At 36.4% G+C, this 7,960-nt stretch overlaps 1 long non-coding RNA gene across 1 annotated transcript; it reads left to right on the top strand.

Annotated features, from left to right (window-relative positions):
• The first annotated feature begins 6,724 nt into the window (after positions 1 to 6,724).
• Positions 6,725 to 7,445, top strand: LOC114460068 (uncharacterized). Its single transcript, XR_003673529.1, has 3 exons — positions 6,725 to 6,768; positions 7,088 to 7,253; positions 7,405 to 7,445. It is a non-coding gene; the product is annotated as an uncharacterized LOC114460068 (long non-coding RNA).
• The last annotated feature ends 515 nt before the right edge of the window (positions 7,446 to 7,960 follow it).

The following is a 7,960-nucleotide window of genomic DNA, read 5'->3' as shown; positions in this document are numbered from 1 at the left end:
GGAACCTTGGACTACTTTTTAAGGCTACCCATGAGGCCATTCTGACAATAATGTTATGTTATGGCTAAAGGACACATATGAGGACAGGAGTGGATTGTTCTGTTAAATAACATTGTATTTATTATAAAATGTGCTACTCTATAGAAAGTTCAATATTAGCTTTTTGCTGATATCTGATATTGTCCAACACTAAATTTCCAATTTATTCAGTAATGGAAAAAGTCATGTTTGTTTTTGAATATTTTTTTTCTTATTAATTAATAAATTATTTGTTTATTTATTTATTTTATATTTTGAAAAATTAATATAATTCATATATTTTTCATTTTCATTTTTATTGTGTTGTCTTAAACAACAGCACATACAGTATTTTTTCAATATCTGTGGAAAAACCAATATAACATTTGATAATATAGCCCATCCCTAATAGAAAGCATATATTCTATGAACAGGTCTGATCTCCTGTTAGATTCAGTAGCACAATGATTCTCAACTGGTGGGTCGGGACCCAAAAGTGGGTCACAGACCTATACTGGGTGGGTCATGGACAGCTGGTCAAAAATAAATGAATGCTTAATATTTCTCATGTTGGACTTGTCTTTTATTTTGAAAGAAATTTTCTTTTGCATTTCATGCTGTAAAACGCATGTTACACAGGAAAATATAGAGATTTATGTTTTTAAAAAGAGTGTTTTCAACAGATAATTGAGAAAAAATGAATTTGTGGTTGAATTCTAAAAAAAAAAAAGGGTCACAATTGAACGACCATGGTAAAATGTGGGTCCCAGGGTGAGACCAGATGAGAACCCCTACCTTAGCAGAAACCTCTCATGTTGCCAATGATGTAAACCATCACAGGAGGAAGGTAAACAACGACGGTCACTATCATGTTGTTGGTGATGATCTGCAGAGCCTTCTTCTTCATTGGGTGGAGACCCGTCCTTCCACTGTGAGACTTCCTCAGCGTCCACAGTACTGAGGAGTTACAGATGATGATGACAGGGAGAGCTATGACATACATAAACATGGTCCAGGGACTGTGGTTCAGCTCATCTATGACTGTGTTAATGGTTCCTTTAGCTAAAGTGATGGCCCACAATGCAGCAGCCACCAGGATGCCAACAGTTGGACTCCTGTGGGTGTGATAAAAGACTGGGTGGACCACTGCCAGGTAGGAGTCAAAACACATGCAGGCCGTGAGGAGAGGTCGTCCAGTCAGGTTTAAATCATACAGAAAGTCACTCCACATCTGGACAGGCTGGAAAAGCCAGAAAAGGAAGTTAAACAACCCAAGAGGGATGAACAACAAGAAGAGCAGGTCCATGATGGTGATGTTGAGCATGAAGACATCATTAGGGGTGACATAGTTTCCTCTTTTGTGTCTTTTGAACAACTCCCAGAGAACAGCAGCACAAGCAGGACATCCAACCACAGAGAAGAGAGCGCTGAAGGTCGTCCAGACTGTAATGTCTGCTATCATGTCCCCACAATGTCCACTTTGCTCTGGTCCTTCACTGCAGTTGGACGTCACATTGTGAGAGTCAGGATAGGGAAACATTTCAAACCTTTTGTTCTTTGATAAAATATAACTGAAATAAGCCAGTCACCATAACAACACAAAATATATCCTTCTTTCTTTGATGATTTTCCTCATTTGCACCTGATCACAAGGATCTAATTTTCCCTTTGATTCAGATACTGTAAATATTTGGTTCAGATGTATTGTATGGAAATGTATATTTAAATATGTGTAACCAAGGATTACGTTTCATATGCTGTGAGTTGAAATTTACATGTTTGGTCCACATGTTTTTGGTTCAAATATCATCAGCTTGGGATCCAGTAAAACCAGGTGGAGGAAAAAAGTAGCTCAACATGGAGGAAATAACTTTTTATTCAAATAAATCTGAAACAAAACCTACATTAATAATAAATAGTCTGTTTATGATCATAACTACTCCACCTGCAGGTGGATCACAGACTTCCTGTCTGACAGGAAGCAGCACGTGAAGCTGGGAAAAACCATCTCTGCTTCCTGGACCATCAGCACTGGATCTCCTCAGGGCTGTGGTCTTTCTCCTCTGATCTTCTCCCTGTTCACCAACATCTGCTCCTCCTCTCACCAGGTGGTCAAACTCCTGAAGTTTGTGGACGACACGACCATCATGGACTCATCTCTGATGGAGACGAGTCCACCTACAGGTGTGAGACAGACCGACTGGTGTCCTGGTGCAGCCAGAACAACCTGCAGCTTTAAATCAACCCAGTCTCACAGATGTTCATGCATTAGCACCACAACAGTATATCTATTATTTCATGCTATTAGAGCATGAATAAAGTGTTGTCTTTGTGCAATAACAGCACGATGTATTGTCGTGTATTAACTGCACAAATATCAACGGGCTGAAGTCAGGTCACGTCACTGCTGACTCATCAAAAACAACGGCAGAAATCTCTATATTTTAGTGGCAAATTGCTTTATTTCAAGATAGACTGTAGCTTTAGAATAGTTTTAATGACATTTCTAGTGAGAAATGTACCCTTGACTTTCATAATATCCATTCGGTTTATCTAAACCATCTGTATTTTTTCCGGTACATTCTGGTTTATATACGCCAAAAAACGTCAAACCAAAAGCAGATAAATATCCACGCACAGGGCGATTGGATGTTGTAATTATTTTCTTGCTTAGTTTTTTCATTATCAATATTTTTATTTATATTCCTTCACATTTGAATTTGTTCCTACACGTCACGTCAGGTCACATGACCACCTGTCAACCCTTTGTAAACAGCAATATTAAGAGAGCTTTGTTTTGATGACATTACTAATGAAAAACGTATCCTTAACTTCTATAGTATCTATTCAGTTTATCTATAGGATCCATAGTTTGTTTGTTTTGGCAACATTAATCATGCTTTATGCTGTTGCTATGGTGCTAGCACGCTAAGAACGTACCGGAAGTGACGTTTTTTTTTTTTTTTTTTTTAAAAGGAAGAGATGTTGAATTAGGTTTTAACTTTTTAAAACCCTGAATTATTTACTTTTGACCATTATTATTATTATTATTATTATTATTATTATTATTATTATTATTATTATTATTATTATTATTATTATTTATAGTCATTCACATTTGAATATATTTCCACACCTCGAGGCTAAAGTTTAATTTAAAACTGAACAATATATATTTTAATCTGTTTAAACAAACATTTTAAAAGATATTTCACTTATTTCTGTAAAAAATAATGTTTTATTTCTGTTAAAAAATCATTCCTTCATGCAGAGTTCAGCGTGTGTTTCATCGTCACATGATCTTCAGGAAATTATTATTTTTGTTTTTTTTCTAGTTCAGTGTAATCTCTGTAGTTGTGTGTTAGTAATAAATATTAAAACAAAAAGGTTATATTTTGGGGGGTCAATAGTTTTAGCACGGCATATTATATATATATATATATATTGTTTTCTGAGTGAATCCATCTGTTGTGTAACGTTACAAAAACTATTCCAATATGACAACAAAAGGAAAGGACGGTGATCAAAGTCATTTATTTGTTAATGTGAGAGTTCTAAGATCTTTGTTACATCAACAATAAAATGGTTCAGAAACTGACACATTTCAGAATAATTGTCTTTTTTACATCATCCACTTTAATTAAAACTAAAAATCATCTCCCTCACTTTTTACAGAGGAATTGATTGTTGAGAATGTATTGATCCAGTTAGATTGATTGAATGGTGATCAGCCAATCACAGCCAGCCATTTGACTAAGGTAAACAAAGAGTTGATGAGTAAAGTGATGAAAAATGAATAACAAGTGGTAAAAAATGGTCCAAAAGTGGCAAAATAGTGGCAAGAAAATTGTGAAAAGTGACTAAAATGGACCAAAAACAGTCAAGAGTGGCAAAAAATGACAAAAAAGAGGAAACAGGTGGTATGAAATGGTTACAGGTAGCTTAAATGAGCAAAATGTGGAACAAAAAGAGGCAAAATGTAGGAAAAAAGGAAACAAGTGTTATTTATTTTGCCAAAGGTTGATTATTTGGATGAAAAGTGGTTAACAATGGTTAAAGAAAAGACAAAAATTGAATAAAAGTGTCAAAAAGAACTTAGAAAAATGGACCAAAAATAGGACAAAGAGATATTTTTTGGCAAAAGAAGCTAAAATCTGAAAAAACAAGAAAAAGTGTCAAATTTTTTTTTTCGAAAAGGGATAAAAATGGGACAAATAAAGTTGTAAAACAGCCAAAATAAAAGGATAAAAAAAAGGGTTTGAAAAGTTTCCTTTTTTAAGGTTTTCTGGGGGAATAATAATTAAAATGAAGACATAAAGAGCCACATGTTGAAAATCACTGACTTAATAACAGCTTTATCATGGTTTTAGTAAATTAATTTAATAAACAAAACCCTTAGAACACCCTCACTTTATAAATCTTCATCATGATGATGATGATGATGTACAGGTTTGTACAGGGTCTCCTCAGTCCAGATGTTGATGAGCTCTAGGGGGCGCTGCTGCTCCTGACGTTGAGCTCAGCAGCCAATCCTCTGGCTCTATGGTAAAAGAAGAGGGAGAGTTGTGGATCCAGCAGAAAGTTGTGGGAGATGGTATCCAGACGTGTGCACAGCTACAGCTGGGATCTCTTGTTGATCAGATCCATGGCTGCAGCCAAAGCCAGGTGGTAGTATCCAACAGCATCCAACGGCTCCTGGACAGGTGAGTATGGGCTCAGATTAGGCTCACACACATTGTGTGTGCACAAAAAACTGTGTGTGTGTTACGCTAGGGCTGTTACTTTAACGCATTAATTGTGATTATCAGATCCGTGCGTGTACATGTAGAATGATCCTTTGTGAGTTATAAACATGACAAACAGCTTCATGTGTCGCTACATGCTACGTCCTGGTTGAAGCTACACTGTTTAAGGCTCAAACATACTCAGACAGACACCAGCGAAGCACCAAATAAATGTAAAACTCAGATTTTACCCAGATATACATGGACAGTTATTACATACACACAGGCAGCATCAGGGGCAGCTAAAGGGCTGCAGGGGTCCTCAGGTAAAGACTGGAGCATCCGTCCAGATCGCCTGTATTAAATAGATGGTGAGGCTGATGTATGTCTTTCTGGATTATTCAGATTAAACAACCCGTGAACATCTGGAAGTCCCTTTGTGTCCAAGTGTGCAACAATTATTACGATAGTATTGATTAAAAATGAAAAAACAACAGAAAATCTCCCAACATTGCTGAAAACGGAGCATAGGGGGTGCCATGACTACAACATTGGGGTCCCCTACGCTCAACAGCACTGGAGAAAACCCTGGGAGCAGCTGCAGGATAATCCACAACACCAGTGAACAGGTGAGTTCATAAAATCTCTTAATAAGGAAGTGAAGTTTAATTATTAATAACAGTAAACAGTTGAAGCAGCTTTCATTCACTGTTTATCACTGTTGAACATATCAATAGTACCATCTGATGGATATCCACAATCCAGAAGTGTTGCTGATTGGCCCCAAACACAGTCAATACAGGGTCACAATGAGTCTGTGTATCTGGTTTAGTTAGTGTTCAATGACGTGTGAAAGTCAAAGTGAGTCAGGTCACACAGAGAGGAGAGGGTGAACAATTAACCACCTGCACCTGTGCTGCCTTCACTCAACCTGGGATTTTCTGCCTCCTGCTAATTGTTGAATATATTCTACTGTAAAGAGGAGACTTTGATAAAGAAGTGTTTTAGATCAAACTAGTTCAGCTCTTTCTGATCAATCTAAGCACTCTTCTAACCTGGATATCAGGGATCATATGTTAGGGTTTCCTATAGAGACTCTATTTTCCCACACTCTCCTGGGGAAAGTGAATGCACCTCATAATGAAATGCAGAGCAGCTGATGGAGAAGCTGTGAGATGTTACAGAAGCTGTTTAGAAAGATTTGAAGCTTTTCAGAGAGCTAACATGCTAATGAACCCTTGTTCACTCCTTTAACTTTACATACACTTGTACACAAATGTTCCATCTCATTAAAGTGCAATAAAAATGTACTGCATGACTTCAGAACTATCCATAGATATACAATTTATTATCATTTTCAAACCCTTTATGTTTGTATGAACTTTTTTATAATGAGAACCTCTGATATTTTAAACAGCAAAAACACAATATATGAGATATCTCATATATTTTTTATGTTAATAATACAGCCTAAACCATGACAATTATTGATCACAGAATTGATTTTAATGCATTATTATTTTTGACACAAGGACAGTTTTAAAGAAAAAAATAACACTTGTACTCCTCCTGTCTACAAACCTCTGTCTCATAAAAAGGCAATAAAAATGTAATCCATTAATATTTTTGTTTCCACTGCATCAGATCTTTTCAACTACTTCAGAACTATCCATAGATATACAATGTATTATCATTTTTAAACATTTTTTATGTTGTATGAAGCTTTTGTCACGAGAACCCCTGATTGTTTCAACAGGAAAAACACAAAATATGCAAGAGGGGTCCAGCTGCAGCTCCTCCATGCCCAGCTCCTCCATGCCCCCGGCCCGGAAGCTAACCCTACATATATGGGCTCCTGTAGAGCAGCTTTTCTCCTGAAGGTGGCAGTAATGCAACATTTTGGCTGCCAACTGCCATCAACAACCAAAGAAGAAGAAGCTATTCTTCTTCTTCTTCTTCTTCTTCTATTGTTAGACGAGACAGTAGTGGTACACGTGTTTCTTGGAACAGCCTTGCTCAGAACATGGTAAGTAAAGAGTTTTGTTTATGTTAAATTATCGATAAAATTATTAATTTTCAACATTCGCGGTATTCAGATGAGAGGGGTCCAGCTGCAGACTATTATTATTAGTTTCTTCAGATGATCTGTTGATGTAAAATAAAATACAATACATATTGTTTTGTTTTTTTTTAAAAAGTACCTTTGATTCTACATCTAGACCGGAAAATATCTGGTTTTGAAACAAAATAACCGAAGAATTATTGTTGTAGAAAAGCAACTTTTTCCAAATGAACCTTGTTCACTCACTGATGTTAATGTTTTAAATGGTTTTTTTTTTTTTCAGATGCACGTTTCAATTTTCAAAAAAGACGTCAAACCTGAGGTGAGCTGCTGTACAACGTGCTGCAAGCAGTATCACTGCCCCATTTGCCCAAAACTACAGTCATTTAAGTTATTTAATATGGAGAAGCACTTTGATGTCCATGTGCAAAATACAATAACATTTTAAGGTAAGATTCACATGGACGCAGACAGCCTATTGTGTAAATGCACATCTGATATCAATGCTGATTAAAAAAAATTATCCTATTAGTTCTCCAAGTTTTTTTGTTCTATTCTTTGTCTGTAGTAATCATTTTATTTTGCTTTTATTTGTTTTAGATATGTTGATTTGCTGTTGTACTTTACAGTGCAGAGATGTGAGTCATATGGAAGTTCACCTCAATATGTGCAGATGTGCCCAATGTCTACCTACCTCTACTGAACCTATCCTAGTCACTCCTTCTCCTTCACAACCTGCTTCAACAGCTGCACCAGTTCCCACTCTTTCACCTAAAGTACAGTCTAAAATGGTCAAATATCCTCACTGTAGCCTCTAATTATTCTGAATAAATGTCCCTACACATAACCAAAGGAAACATACAACACCATCACCTTCAGGAGGAACCTGGTAGACTACGCTCTTCTCATCATCAATGGTGACCTGGTGGAGAAAGTATGGTCCTTCAGGTTCCTGGGTGTTCACATCCAGGAGGAGCTCTCCTGGGCCACCATCCATTGTATTTCTTTAATATTGTTTTGTGTTGATCTTACATAACCTAATTTGTACTTTTTTTTGACATTACTAAATATTGACTTTTGTCAACCACTTATTTGTGTCTTTATTTCGCAAATTATGATCCATATTACTTATAACTTAACATTACTGGTTTGATAC

This window comes from Gouania willdenowi, unplaced genomic scaffold (genome assembly GCF_900634775.1).
Source record: "Gouania willdenowi unplaced genomic scaffold, fGouWil2.1 scaffold_389_arrow_ctg1, whole genome shotgun sequence".
NCBI lineage: Eukaryota > Metazoa > Chordata > Actinopteri > Blenniiformes > Gobiesocidae > Gouania > Gouania willdenowi.
Note: the sequence above shows the minus strand (reverse complement) of the source record. Positions and strands in the feature narration are given on the sequence as shown.